Source organism: Narcine bancroftii, chromosome 7 (assembly GCF_036971445.1).
Source record: "Narcine bancroftii isolate sNarBan1 chromosome 7, sNarBan1.hap1, whole genome shotgun sequence".
Classification (NCBI taxonomy): Eukaryota; Metazoa; Chordata; class Chondrichthyes; order Torpediniformes; family Narcinidae; genus Narcine; species Narcine bancroftii.
In genome coordinates, this window is record NC_091475.1 from 174,663,051 (window position 1) to 174,678,958 (window position 15,908).

The 15,908-nt window shown below is 42.2% G+C and overlaps 1 long non-coding RNA gene across 1 annotated transcript in view; it reads left to right on the forward strand.

The window, feature by feature from the left end:
• Window positions 1–15,512, forward strand: part of LOC138740111 (uncharacterized) — a 56,331-nt gene extending 40,819 nt beyond the window's left edge. The window contains exon 3 of the long non-coding RNA XR_011342675.1: window positions 15,036–15,512. This is a non-coding gene — a long non-coding RNA (uncharacterized lncRNA). The remainder of the gene's footprint in view (window positions 1–15,035) is intronic.
• The last annotated feature ends 396 nt before the right edge of the window (window positions 15,513–15,908 follow it).

The following is a 15,908-nucleotide window of genomic DNA, read 5'->3' on the forward strand; positions in this document are numbered from 1 at the left end:
GACGTAGGAGTAAGGAAAAGAATGAATCACTAAAGTCTGCTGTCACTATGATTGTAGTAAAAACACAGAAATGCTGGAGGAACTCAGCAGGTCTCACAGTGCCAATAGGAAGTAGAGATATATAACCGACGTTTCGGGCCTGAGCCATTCCACAGGTGTGAGTAAAAAGCAGGCAGGTGCCTATATTAAAAGGCTGGTGAAAAGGGAAGAATTGGAGAGGGAGGAGTACAGACCAACAGACAAAATGAGTTAATTGGATATGATAAGAGGAGAGGAGAAAGGTGAGAATTGATTGGGGGAGGGGAGGTTTGGCTCAGTGAAAGGGGACAGAGAGAAAAGGGAAGAGAGAGAGAGAGAGAGAGCTAGAGGAAAGGAAATATAGGGAAAGATGGGGGGGGGGCGGGGGCTAACGGAGACTGGAGAAGTCCATGTTAATGTCATCTGGTTAGAGAATGCCATATGGAATATTATGTGTTGTTCATCTAATTTGCCTATGGTTTCATTTTGGCAGTGCATGATGCCATGGACATACATATAGGCAAGAGTATAGACAGGAAATTGAAATGGGCAGCCACTACGAGATCCACACTATTGCGGCGGACAGAGTTGAGGTGCTCAATGAAGCGACCTCCCAGTCTGTGTCCAGTCTCTTCAATGTGGAGGAGACCACCACAAGATCACTGGATGCAGTAGATGACACTGCAGATTCACGTGAAGTGTAGCTTCACTTGGAAGGAATGTTTGGGGCCTCGAATAGTAATGAGGGAGGAGCTGTAGGTGCAGGTGGAGCACCTCCTGCTGTCACGAGGTTAGGTGCAAAGTGGCTGATTGGTGGGAAGGGAAGAGTGGGCTAAGCATTCATGGAGGGACCAATCCCTGCAGAAAACAGAGACTGGAGGAGAAGAGAAGATAGGTCTGGTGGTGGGGTCACGTCCTATGTGTTGGAAATCATGGATGATAATATATTGGATGCAAAGACCAGTGGGGTGGTAGATGAGGACAAGTGGAAACCTATCCTTGTTGCACATGAGAGTGAAGGGTGCCAGAGCAGATCTGTGGGTAATGGAGGATATGCAGGTGAGGGCCGGTTTGATGGTAATAGATGGGAAACCACGATGTTTGAAGGAAAACCCTAAGCTGTTCTATGTATACATGAAGAATAGAGGATGATGAGAGTGAAGAGAAGGCTGTTTAAGGATCAAGGAGGCAGCATGTGCCTGGAGGCAGAGGAGGTAGGGAGGTTCTAAATGAATTCTTTGCTTATTTACCAGACAATGGGACCTTGGTCAAATGTGAGGTCAGTATAGAACATTTTTTCCAAACTTGTAGTAGTCAAAGATTAATACAATAATATAAATTGCAAAAAGAATACAAGCTGGAAACTACATTCATGATGGTATATATTCCCCCCCCAACCCCCCGATCCTCCCCCAACCCCACCCTCAAAATAATTAATATAAAAGATGCAATACAGTTTTGTAAAATAAAAGATAGAGTGAAGAAACTTTCTGGATTACACAGAGGGATGCAGTCTAACACACAAGTTTACAGAGTTCTTTAATATAATCAGAGGAGGTTCTCGCAGGTCCAAAGGCACAGGAAGCACAACATTATAAATTTAAACCTAATGTTTGAGTATACGGGTGCCAAATTGGTAAAATTGTAGAACGTTTATTTCTCAAATTATATGTAATTTTTTCCAAAGGAATACAACTTTGAATTTCTTCATTCTATCTTAACATACCCAGATGTGCATCTGATTTCCAAGTAACTGCAATCAAGCTTAAGTTCAAAGTTAAAATTTATTATCAGTGTACACACATGACATTACATACAACCCCAAGATTCATTTTCCTGTGGGGCAGCCAGAATTTCTACTTGTTGGTAACTATAAACTGTACTCAATAAAAAATATAGGTAAACAGAAGGTAAACAAAGAATGAAATGTAAACAAATTGACTGTGCAATTCAGAAAAAAATATTCAATCATAAATAATGTCCAAAGTAAGAGACATTAAGAATCTGATGGTGGAGGAGATAGCAACTGTTGCTGACCCAGGGGTACAAATCTTGTGGCCCCTATACTTCTTTCCTTCTGCAGCAGTGAGGACAGAGATGTCCTTTGTGGTGTGGATCCTTGATGATTACTGCTGCTCTCCGATATGACAGTGTTCCATGTAGATTTTCTTGATGGTGGGGAGTTTCGCCTGTGACGTACTGGGCTGTGGCCAGTACCTTTTGAAGCGCTTTCTGCTCAGAGACATTGGTCCACCAATCCAGACCATGATCGTGGCCGGTCAGCACACTTTCCACAAACACCTCTGTAGGAATTTATCAATGTCACACCTAACCTCCACAAATTTCTGAGGAAGTTCAGGTGCTGATATGATTTCTTCAAGCCAACATTATTATGCTGGATTCAGAAAAGTTCCTCCAGGATAGTGACCCCCAAGAATTTAACTTTTCTCACCCTCTCCATCTCTGTTCCCTCAATGATCACTGGGTCGTACACCTCTGGTTTTCCCTTCCTAAAGTCTAAAATTGGTTTTGGTGACATTGAGTGAGAGGTTGTTGTTAGTATACCATTCTGTCAAGTTTTCAGTCTTCCTTCATATATATCCCTGAAGTGAGGGAAGAGATTGATGCAGCATTTGCAATGATCTTAGCATCATCTCTAGACACAGGGAGGGCCCAGAGTAATGGAGAATAGCAAATGTCCTCCCCCTTTTTAAAAAAGATGACAGGAAGAATTCTAGAACAGCTATATCAAAGTCTGGATTGGTGGACCAATGACTCTGAGCAGAAAGCCCTGCAAAAGGTAATGGTCACAGCCCAATACATAACAGGCAAACTCCCCACTATCATGGAATTCGAAACCAGTGAGTCTTACATCAGTGGTGGCCAAACTATTGGAGAGGGTAGTTAGGGGCAGAATTTACGAGCATTTAGAGAAGTACAGTCTTCTCGGGGATAGTCAGCATGGCTTTGTAAAGGGAAGGTCATGTCTCACAAGCCTAATAGAGTTTTTGGAGGAGTAACCAAAGAAATTGATGAAGGTAAGGCAGTAGCTGTGGTGTATATAGGTTTTAGTAAGGCATTTAACAATGGCCCCAATGTTATTCATTCAGCAAGTCATGAGGAATGGGATTCATGGAACATTGGGTGTGTGGATTCAGAGTAGTCTTGCCTTCCGAAAGCAGAGGGTACTGGTAGATGGACCATATTTTGCTTGGAGGTCAGTGACTAGCGGTGTTTTGCAGGGATTTGTTCTGAGGCCTCTGGTCTTTATGATTTTTATAAATGACTTTACGAAGAAGTAGAGCGATGGTCAGTAAGTTTGCAGATGGCATGGAGATTGGAGGTGTTGTGGATTGAGTAGAAGTTTGTCATGGATTACAACAGGATGAGAACATGATGCAGAGTTGGGCAGAAAAATGGAAAATGGAGTTTAATCTGGATCAGTGTGAAGTGAAGCATTTTAAATTTTTTACTGTTTTTAAATATACAACACAGTCGAATACAATTCTAGCCATTTAAACCCAAAGCTGCCCAATTACATCAAAATTAACCTACAACCCTGCATGTTTTGGAGAATGGGAGGAAACTGGAGCAAACTCATACAGACATAGAGAATATACAAACTTCTTACAAACAGCGCCAGATTCGAACCCAAGTCAAAGGGTCTACATTAAAGTCACGTGAATGGCTACGCTCACTGTGAAGGTTGGAAGGTCAAACTTTAAGGCGGAGTACATGGTTCATGGCAGGATTCTTAACAGAGTGGAAGAACAGAGGGACATTAGGGTCCAAATTCATAGATCTCACAAGCTTGCCATGCAGCTTGATAGGGTAGTTAAGAAGGATACATTGTGCTGGCCTTCATTAGTTGGGGGATTGAGTTGAAAAGTCATGAGATAATGTTACAGCTCTGATTAGACCACACTTGGAACATCATGTTCAGTTCTTGTTGCCTCATTACAGGAAGGATGTAGAATGTGAGGTGTTTCAAAGAGTAATGCAGGACAGCAATGGGCCTTTGGCCCACTGAGTCCCTGCTGAACATCAACACCCATTTGCAATAATCTTACTTTAATCTAATTTTTTATTCTCCCCACATTTTCATCAACTCCACCAGATACTCATCCACTCAGGGTGAGGTGGGTGGGGGGGGGGGGCAACTCACCATGGCCAATTAACCAAACAAACAGCACATCTTTGGAATACTGTAAGAAACCAGAGCAAACTTGTGCAGTCACAGAGAGAACATGAAAATGTTCCCCAAACAGTACCTGAGGTTAGGATTGAACCCAGATCTCTGGTGCAGTATCTCCAATAGGTTGTGTCACTCTTCTGCCATGCAATAGATGAACAATTTTCCAACAAACCAAACTAAGAAGTTATACGATTGTCTTCTGCTCAGGACTGGACCTCTAGTAGAGTAGAGCTATTCTGTGGGAGAGTTTATCTACAGTTTGGTTACTGGATAAATGCTCCACTTGAGAAGTATGGATGATGAAAACAAATTGCTTCAGAATCTTTTACGATCTGTTTTTACCTCTGGAGTAGTTGGATAACTGGGTAGGAATGACAGCAGGTTGCGTGAGTTGAAAGTGCAGATGTTGGAATTATGAAATAAAACCAGAAAATGCTAGACACACATATGTGGAAAATTACACATTTTGGGGTAAACACTCTCAACCAGAACTGGGAATAAGAGAAAATGTTAGCTTTAAGATGAAGAGAGGCTGGAAATATTGGAATGCTCCAAAATGCAAGGGATATCCAGCATTCTTCTTGGTTTCAACAATAATTCTGATGTGGTTTTCACAGTTTTAATGTGCTCCCATTCTCTAATTATCATCATTGATTAATTAACCAAGAGCCTCTACAAACATTGCAATCATTGGAAAACTTAGGCCTCACCCATTCAGACATTGGCCTGTTCATTCTTCAACTTGTTTTCTCTCTTTCCCACTTCAGACACAAGGGCTTCACCTGAAATGTCAGATTGATTCTGCCTTTTTTTTTCTATAGATCCTGAATGATTCTTTAATTTTTGTTTTGATTCCACTTGAATGTAAACTTGATCATTCATCCCTCAGATCCACCTCCTCCTTCCAGAGACGTATGGGGGGCAGAGGGGTTGATTTGCCTGAAATTTTATAGTGGGCCCGCATTGCTCCTGGGCTGCCTCGCATCTCACCTCCGAGCCCAGACACAAGCCGCCGCCTCCTCTGCGCACCTGTTGCTAGCGTGTTGAACAGGCTGATGGGAGGGGGGAGAGGGGGGAGGTGACGTGCAGAGCAGGCTGAGCAGGGGGTGGGGTGGAGGTGCAGAACAGGCTGACTGGGGGTTGGAGGTGCTGAATGGGTGGGGGGGGGGCTTACTGAATGGGCTGAGCCAGCAGCCATCGCTGAGGCCTTCACTTCCCCTGGGTGAACTCCACCTGGTGCTAGCACAATCCGCATATGCCTGCTGGCGCTGATACTCAAATCCATCACACGTGCGCAAGCCGGCAGTGGCGCATGTGCAAAAGAATAAAGCCCAGCCTGCAACTGACTGTGGGATGGGATGTCATTGACTAATAAGTAACGTAAAGAGGGAAGGTGAGATCAGGCAAAGCCAGAGAGATGGAGACCTGAATCATTCAGGTCTCTGTATCCCCGGCTTTGCTTGATGTTTCCCCACTATTTTACCCAAACTTGGGGGGAGGGGCAGTTTCCCCCCTTCCGCCCCCAGCCCCCCAGCTTGTATGCTTATGCCTCCTTCTCCAAAAGAAACAGCAAATTATATAGAAGTTCAATTCAAAATGTATTGATAGAGTAGATACATTGTATCACATACAGCCCTGAGAATTTCTACTCAAGAAATACTGATATGTACATATACAAAAGAGAGAAAGGTAAACAAAGAACGAAATGTAAACAAACTGCCTGTGCAAATGGAGCAAAAAAATTTAATTAATGATGTGCAAACTAAGAGTTCCTAAATGATCATCTGTGCCCTTAAATGAGTCTCCACGATGCTCTTTGTATTTTAGTTGACAGAACCAAATATGGAAAATGAAACAAATAAAAGCAAAATTGAGAGCAATAAACAAACCCAGAGTTGAAATAATGACTCACACAATTGGAAAAGGTACTGAACAACCACATACAGTGAATAATAGACTCATTTAAAGAGCGCAGTCTGTGAAAGAGGACTGGATGTACTTTAAATTAGTGCCTTGTTTAAATGGGCACTCAACAGCTTCAGAAAAGGTCTGGTTAAAATAAAATTACCACTGGCAGGTAACAGATCACTTGTGGTGTAGATTTTACAATGACCTCTTTGAGCCTCCTTCTCTAAGAGTGCATGATAGGAATTTAATGGGGTTGAGAGGTCAGTGGAGACCCAAAGATGTGCTTATCCATTGCATAGTCAGTAAACTTACTGACTCTAATGCAGAACTTTTTAAAGAGCATTTTGTGCATGTTCCGATATCCATATTCACATTTGAAGGGTTAAGGAGGCTGCTGTATGAAATGAATAGCAGCTTTCAGCACAGTACAGAACCTGAACAGACAAGCAGTTTACAAAGTATCAGGTGAAAAACAGGTCAAAGGTTTTCAGAGCAGATTTCCTAACCTCATGTGTCCTGACTGTGGCAATGGTACTGATGCATCTGACTGGGAATCAAAGCCAACCACTAACTGAGAGGAAATCTGTTCATGGATTTAGTGTTAAACTATACTCAACAACAAGAAGACAATGGGTCTTGATAGGTTTTTAAATTGTTAGCAAATGTGAGGAAGCTTTTGTGGCATGTCTCGAGGTTCGTGCTTGGAAATAAGACACATGCAACAAGGAGTGCAATTCACACTGATTTAATGAACCAGCCAGACCCTGGCTGCCATGTGACCGACGGGCATAACCCATGCCCCTTCAGGCTCTGATTGGTGTCCTTATGATCCGCCGTTGATGATTGGCTAGATCAGCCCGTTTTGCTGCAGCGTTGTCGACAGGTGTGGTTTGTGTCGTCATGGGAGCCAATTGGCCTTTTTGTGATCCATCGCCGGCGATTGGCTGGCAGAGACCATCTTGCAGTGGCCTTTGGGAACGGGCCACTGATGCCTCGTGCAACCCGTTCAATTGCTGTGATTGAACGGCATCTTCTGTGTTGGCCTGCAGCAACGGCCGCGGGCCATTACACTTTGAGATTAATTTTACCCATGTCAGGTGAACAAATCACCACCTTGCTCTGTACTGCCAATTATTATTCTGGAACTTTCCATAGATTGATTAGGTGACCACCTAAACTAATGTAAACAAATTGAAGCAGTATTTCACCTGGCTTATACTCCAGACTAGTATCAATTGGAGCTTGAGGGTCCTGCCTGCCAGATCAGGGGCAACACGGGAAACAGCAACACCATGGGCTTAGAGGGAAAATTGTTGAAAGGTTGGGTTCAACGTGGGAGATATGGGAGCTGTGAGATTAAAGACAGCGTGGGAACATGGAGGCAGCACAAGAGAAAACTTACAATGAGTGATAATGAAAGGTTTTTGCACCGTTTCTCCTTCCATTGGCCAGAAGAGGTGGAAAATCTAAGGAAATGGTGCGACATTAACAACCTGAGTCTCAACATGGACAAGATGAAGGAGATGATCATGGACTTCAGGAGGGCCAGGAATGACCACCCTCCACTACACATCAACAGCTTTTTAGTAGAGAGTGGAGAGCAGCAAGTTCCTTGGAGTTCACTTAACTAGTGACCCATCATGGATACTCAACACCTCCTCACTTGTGAGGAAGGTGCAACAGTGACAGTACTTGCTGAGAAGATTAAAGAGGGCAACGCTACCGGCCACTGTTATGTCAACCTACCTATTCTTATACAATATTTTTATTGAAATTGAAATTGCACATCGAAAAATAGATTAAAATATATAGTACATTACACTTAGATCATGCCAATTCATCCAAGGTACTCTGCATTCTTAATTTAACAAATTATATGAGAGTAATATTTTATTATAAAAAGATCTAAACCCACTACCAAAAATGAAGTAGTTTGGCAAGGAGAGGAAAAAGGAATTCCTTATCAAAGTGATAAGTTACATTATTAGTCGATACTTCTGCATTCATATCAAATCAGAGATTCTGAAAATAATTTATAAAAGGTCCCCACAGTGTTTCAACATTTAAATTCAAATCGGAAATTGAACATCTAATCTTCTCTAAATTTAAACATGACATGATGTCATGTAGCCATTGAGCTTGAGTAGGTGGAACAAAATCTGAGCAACACTGCCCACCTAGCCATGAAAAGTAAAAGCTAATACATTCAAATTGCATCCTGTTAGAGTTATGCCATTCTCTCCAACAATACCATACTAGGCAGTTAAAGGATTAGGCTTAAAATTAACTTTAAAAAGAACAGAAAAAGTTTGAAATACTTCATTCCAGTAATTCTCAAGGCTCTACCACAATGGTTCTCAACCTTTTTCCACTCATATACCACTTTAAGTAATCCTTATGCCTTCGGTGATTAGTAAGGGATTGCTTAAGGTGGTATGTGAGTGGGAAGGGAAGGTTGAGAATCACTGCTCTAGACCCAATTGTTACTGAAATATTTTGCTTAAACAATTGTCATTGGCCCATTTCCTTTGGAGTTATGAAATCGTGCACATAATGAGTCAATTAGTTATGATTAAAACAGTGGTTTTCAAACTTTTTCTTCCCACTCACATACCACCTTAAGCAATGCCTTACTAATCACAGAGCACCAATGGCGTAGGGAATACTTAAAGTGATATGTAAGTGGAAAGAAAAAGGTTGAGTACCACTGCTCTAGCATGTCAAAACATATGAATTAATGAAGAGTTTCCATTGTTGCAACTATCACATCAAGGAGATACATCCACATAAAAACAAAATCATTTGACTTTGGACATGTGGGCTCTATGGACTACTTTAAATTGTAGGATGGAGTGGTGGGCATGAAAAGATGAGGTATTGTCCAATTTGAAAATTACATTCCAGGTTTCTTCAGAAACTGGGAGACAAACTGTTCTCAGGCTTTTTAAATTTTATCTGAAGGAGCCTCCCTTATTCCTAACAGCATGCCATAAATGTTAGATATTGAACCATTATAAAAAGGTTGTAAATTAAAAATTACATCTATTAAATTCTTCATAGGAAATGTATGTAACTGAGATCACAAAAAATCTCTAATCTGTAAATAATTTTTAAAAATGAGTATTTGGTAATCTATATTTAGCTCTCACCAACATCTTTAACATGTCCCTGAGTAGCACTGTGGTCCCAATGCACTTCAAAGCTATCACCATTGTCCCTGTGCCAAAGAAGTCGTCTGTGTCCTGCCTCAATGATTACTGCTCTGTCACACTCACGAACATCGTCATGAAGTGCTTCGAGAGGCTTGTCATGGAGCACATCAAGCTCCTGCTGCCCCCCTCACTAGACCCCTTGCAGTTCGTATACAAACCCAACCACTCTATGGACCATGCCATTGCCAACACCCACCTGGAAAATAAGGACTCATATAAGGAAAATAAAGACTGAAGTCGATGCTGTTCATCGACTTCAGTTCGGCATTCAATGCAATCATACCTCAGTACCTGATAAGGAAGTTGAGCCTGCTGGGTCTAAATACCTCCAATTGGATTCTTGACTTCCTGACAAGGAGATCTCAGGTAGTCCGGATTGATAACAGAATTTCCAAGACCATCACACTGAGCATGCCCCCCCCCCCTCCACCCCAGGGCTACGTGCTTAGTCCACTTCTGTTCACTCTGCTGACCCACGTCTGTGTGGCTAAACACAGCTTGAACCATCTCATCAGGTTCGTGGCGACACGACTGTGGTGGGCCTTATTAGAAAGAATAGAGAGTCAGCGTACAGAGATGAGGTGCAGTCACTAATGGACTGGTGCAGAGCCAACAACTTGTGTCTGAAGATTAATAAAACAAAAGAGATGGTTGTCGACTTCGGGGGAAACCATGCTCCATTAACTATTGATGGCTCCACCATTGAGATTGTCAAGAATATCAAGTTCTTTGGAGTGCACTTGGCGAAGAATCTCACTTGGACCCTTAACACCAGCTCCATAGGTAAGAAAGAACAGCAGTTGCCTACTTCCTGCGAAGGCTGAAGACAGTTCATCTCCCACCCACCATCCTGACTACATTCTACAGAGGATGTATTGAGAGCATCCTGTGACAATAGACAATAGGCCATCTGGCCCTTTGAGCTAGCACTGCAATTCACTATGATCATGGCTGATCAGTACTCTGTTCCTGCCCACTCCCCATATCCCCTTACACCTTGACTTTAAGAGCTCTATCTAAATCTCTCATGAAAGCATCCAGAGAATTGGCCTCCTCTGCCTTCTGAGGTAGAGCATTCCAGAGATCCACAACTCTCTGGGTGAAACAGTTTTTCCTCAAATCTGTTCTAATTGGCCTACCCATTATTCTTAAACTATGGCCTCTGGTTCTGGACTTCCCCAACATCAGGAACGTTTCCTGCCTCTAGGGCAGGGGTGTCAAACTCAAATTCACGGAGGGCCAAAATTAAAAACTTGGACTAAGTCGAGGACCGAACTAAATATTTATTGAAAATTTTCAACAACATCTGCATGTTTTCTCTTCTTTCAACATATGTAATGTTAAACTTTTTCTTATTAAAATAAATGTTTAATAATAGTTTTGGATAAACTCTTTCCAGAAGCATTAACAAATGAGAAATAAAATATTCAATAAATAATATTTCTCTATAGAGGATTTGTCAAATGTTGCTAGTGTGCTGTCGAATAGTAAAATCTGAGGGCTATTGAGAATGTGGGAGAATAACATGATTCCTGAAACAATCAAATGGGTGACTGATTGTGGGCATGAACTCTAGCAGGGTTATTTGCTATGCCCTTTTTCCATTGGTACAGATATCCTTTGATTTACACACTTTTCAAGTTTTATGCCTAATGAGCTTGTATCCAGGTGCAGGACTATTTTTAACCAGGAATATATTTATCACTGTGACATGAAACTATTGGAAGATCGTTTTATCCTGAGATTAAAGTTCATAATACTTACTCAGGCCTGTGTGCGGGAGGGCGGGGTTTGCGGGCGATCGGGTTGGACAATGACAGTGCGGGGGCATCGGCTCTCGCTGCAGGGCGGCATCTCGGCGGATCAGCGGCCCCATCACCGTGAGTCGCGGGTTGGCCTGTGGCAGGGAGGGGGAGTGGGCAACGGTACTGGGGAGGTCAGGCCCGAGGCCTCCGGTTCCGGGCGCTGGGAAGCGGCCTTGGCTTCCCCTGACACCGAGGAATTGGCTGAGAAGAGCGCATTGCTCCTACCCCCCTCACATGGTTGGAGAAGGATTAAACTGCGATCTCACGGCGGCAGGCTCGTCTCCAACAAAAGGAGCGGGAGGCAGGGTCCGCCGCGCACGGAGCGAGGGGGAAGGCATCGCCAACGAGACGTTCGGTCCGGTGTCGCCACTGAAGCGCAGACCCAGTGAGGATGGTCCCCAACTCCAGCCGCATCTGTGTGTCCGGGAGCCGGGCGGGCTGAGTGCGGCACTCCGATTCCCGGGATTCGGGTCTCTGAGATCCCTCCACACCTCCGGCGTCTTCATTTTCACCTTCAGTGTGCATGCGCTATACTGGCGCGGCGGCCAGCGGGCCAACTCTAAGATATATTTAATATGATCTTGCGGGCCAAATATAATTATATCGCAGGCCAAATTTGGCCCGCGAGCCAGAGTTTGACATGTGTGCTCTAGGGTATCCAATCCCTTAATAATCTTGTACGTTTCAATCAGATCCCCTCTCATCTTTCTAAATTCCAGTGTATACAAGCTCAGTTGCTCCAATCTTTCAATATATTGACAGTCCTGCCACCCGGGAATTAACCTTGTGAACCTACGCTACACTCCCTCAATAGCAAGAATGTCCTTCCTCAAACTTGGAAACCAAAATTGCACACAGTACTCCAGGTATGGTCTCAACTGGAGAAGGATCTCTTCGCTCTTATACTTAACTCCCCTTGTTATGAAGGCCAACATGCCATTAGCTTTCCTCACTGCCTACTGTACCTGCATGCTTACTTTCATTGACTGATAAATAAGTAAACCTAGATCTCATTGTACTTCCCTTTTCCTAAATTAACACCATTCAGATAGCAATCTTTCTTCCTCTTCTTGCCACCAAAGTGGATAACCACATTAAACTGCATCTGCCAACTGTCTTGCATTCTCATAACATCCTCCTCACATTTCACACTGCCACGCAGCTTTGTGTCATCTGCAAATTTGCTAATGTTACTTTTAATCCCTTCATCTAAACCATTAATAAATATTGTAAATAGCTACAGTCCCAGCACCGAGCTTTGTGGTTCACCACTAGTCACTGCCTGCCATTCTGAAAGGGACCATTAATCCCTCCTCTATTTCCTGTCTGCCATTCTATTTTCTATTCATGTCCACCAATCTCCTATGTTGGGCCTTATCAAAGTCCAGGTACATTACATCCACTGGCTCTCCCTTGTCGATTTTCATAGTTACATTTTCAAAAATATTCAAAAGATTAGTCAAGCATGATTTTCCCTTAGTAAATCCATCGTGTTACTTCTATCCAAATGTGCTGCTATTTCAACTTTTATAATTGGCTCCAGCATCTTACTCACCACTGATGTCAGGTTAACTGGTATATAATTCCCTGTTTTCTCTCTCCCTCCTTTCTTAAAAAGTAGGATAACATTAGTTACCCTCCAATCTGCAGGAACTGATCCTGATCTATGGAACATTAGAAAATGATTATCAATGTATCCACGATTTATAGATCCACCTCCTTAAGTACCCTGGGATGCAGACCATCAGGCCCTGCGGATTTATCAGCCTTCAATCCCATCAATCTACCCAACACCATTTTCTGCCTAATGTGAATTTCATTCAGTTCCTCCATTACCCTCGGTTCTCTGTCCACTATTACATCTGGGAGATTGTTGGGGTCTTCTCTAGTGAAGTCAGATCCAAAATATCTGTTCAACTCGTCTGCCATTTCCTTGTTCCCCATAATAATTTCACCTATTTCAAGGGCCCAACTTTGATCTTAAGTATTTTTTCTCTTCATGTACCTAAAGAAGCTTTTACTATTCTCCTTTATATTCTTGGCTAACTTACCTTCACATCTCATATTTTCTCCCCATTTTATCTTTTTAGTTATCTTCAGTTGCTCTTTAAAATCTTCCCAATCCTCTGGTTACCCACTCATCTTTGCTATGTTAAACTTCTTCTCTTTTACTTTTATATTGTCCTTGACTTCCCCTGCCAGCCATGGATGCCTCTTAAATGACTTAGAATTTTTCTTTGGAATGAATTAATCCTGCATCTTCTGTATTATTCCCAGATATACCTCCCATTGTTGTTTCACCATCATCCCTGTTAGGGTACCTTTCCAGTCAACTTTGGCCAGCTCCTCCCTCATGACTCCATAGTCCCCTTTGTTCAACTGTAATATTGACACTTCCGATTTTCCCTTCTCCCTCTCAAATTGTAGATTAAAACTTATCATATTATGGTTACTACTTCCCAATGGCTCCTTTACATCGAGTTCCTTTATCAAGTCCAGTTCATCACACAACACTAAATCCAGAATTGTCTTCTCTCTGGTAGGCTCTAATACAAGCTGTTCTAAGAATCCATCTTGGAGGCACTCCACAAATTCCCTTTCTTGGTGTCCAGTACCAACCTGATTTTCCCAGCCTACTTGCATGTTCAAATCCCCCATGACAACCATAGCATTACCTTTGCCAAATGCCAATTTTAACTCTTGATTCATCTTGCACCTTATATCCAGGCTACTGTTTAGGGAACTGTAGATAGCTTCCATTAGGGTCTTTTTGCCCTTAAAATTTCTCAGTTCTATCCATACTGACTCTGCAACTCCTGATTCAATGTCACCTCTCGCAAATGCATCACTGCCTGGTGTGGACCACAAGACCTTGCAGAATATAGAGAATTCAATGGAAAAGATCACTGGGGGCTCTGTTCCTACCATGACGGACATCTACAAAACTCGATGCAGGCGAAGGACTCCACACACCCCTCATATAAACTGTTCTCCCTTCTGTCATCTGGTAGGAGGTACCATAGCATTTGCCCTTGTGTCCAGATTGGCCAATAGTATTTTCCCCCAATGCCATCAGGCTCCTGAATTCCCAAAACATATGTGGATAGTGTACTGTGGACTTTTACTGTATATGCCTTAATATTTTAATATTTCAATGTGTTTAACTTCTATTCTAACTTATATTAATGTAAGTATGCTCCATGGCCCTGGAGAAATGTTATCTCATCTTTACTGTGTGAGCTTTTGGTATGAATGATAAATAAAGGTGATTTGACTTGAACTGACAGTTGTTCAAAAGAAGTAAGACTTCCTTTGATAAATAAATCTTTAAAACAGTTAATGTCTATTCTTTAAAAGTTACATCCAACGTGAAAGGTTTAAATAAATAATTAGAATAAAAGGACTAGAAAGAGAAAATCTTAATAAGCCAAAATGTTTTCTAAATTGTATCCAGATCTTCAAAATATGTTTAACCACTAAGTTATCGGTTAATTTATTTAAAGAAATAGGAAGTGAGGATTTGAGAAGGGAAATAATAGAAAATTTTGTAACAGAATTAGATTTCAAAGAGACCCAACATAATACTGTCTTCATGGTTGATGTAAACTGACCAAAATGTCAAATTTCATATATTAACTGCTCGATAATAGAACCTAAAGTTTGGAAAAAGCTAAACTTCCTTTCTTTTTAAGTTTTTGTAACTGGACTTTGTTTGGGCGAGGATGTTTATTCTTCCATATATAAGAAATTGAGTCAAGGGAATCCAAAAAAGACAGAAATAAAAACAGACAAAGCCTGAAAAAGGAATATAAATTTAGGTCATATATTCATTTTAATAGAGTTTAAAGAAAGGGGTGACCAACTTGATAATGCCCCTCTCCTGTCAACCTTCTATAGGAGCTCTATCGAGAGGATCCTGGCCGGCTGCATCACAGTGTGGTATAGTTTCTGGAGAGAAATGGATCAGAGGTCAATCCACAGGACCAAAGGAGAGGAAGAGAGGATCACTGGAGTTCCCCTCCCAACCCATCGATGTGATCTACTGGGATCGTTATCTGAAGAGGATGTGCAAAATCATTAAGGACTCCTTCTACCCTGCACACAGCATCTTTCAGCTGCTGCTCCCATCTGGGAGGAGATACAGGAGTATCAGAGACAGCACCACCAGGCTGAGAAACTGCTTCTTCCTATGTGCAGTGAGAATGCTGAATGACCAAAGGAACTGGTCACATTAACCAATGGAGACTCTCATGTGTACAAAACAATGTTTATTTATTTCTGTTTATAGATTTAAAAAAACTTGTCTTGCATATGTATTATTTGTCTGTATGTGGGTTATGTTTGGTTATGTGTCTGCATGTTTTGCACCGAGGACCAGAGAATGCTGTTTTGTCGGGTTGTACTTGAACAATCAGATGGCAATAAACTTGACTTGACTTGAAGCTGTGTGTTGGGAGTCACTAATTCTGTTGACATTGAGCAGTGCTGTCTGCATTGCTGAAGGCTCTCCCAAGAGTTCTTGGCAGAGATTGGATGATGGACTAGAGATGGGTCACAAGCTTTGGAAACCTTGGCTGCTGGCAGTGGATGGGAGAGGATGATTGATAATCAGAGTGGTGACCATTGGGGAAATGCCTCAGCCCAGTGACAATAGGAAGGTGGAGAAGGAGTGAGTTGAGAGCAGAGTGGGGAGGCGGTCTAGAGAGGGGTAAAAGTAAAGGTTTCATTATTGTCACATAATACTATATTTAGAATGTAACATTCATGAAA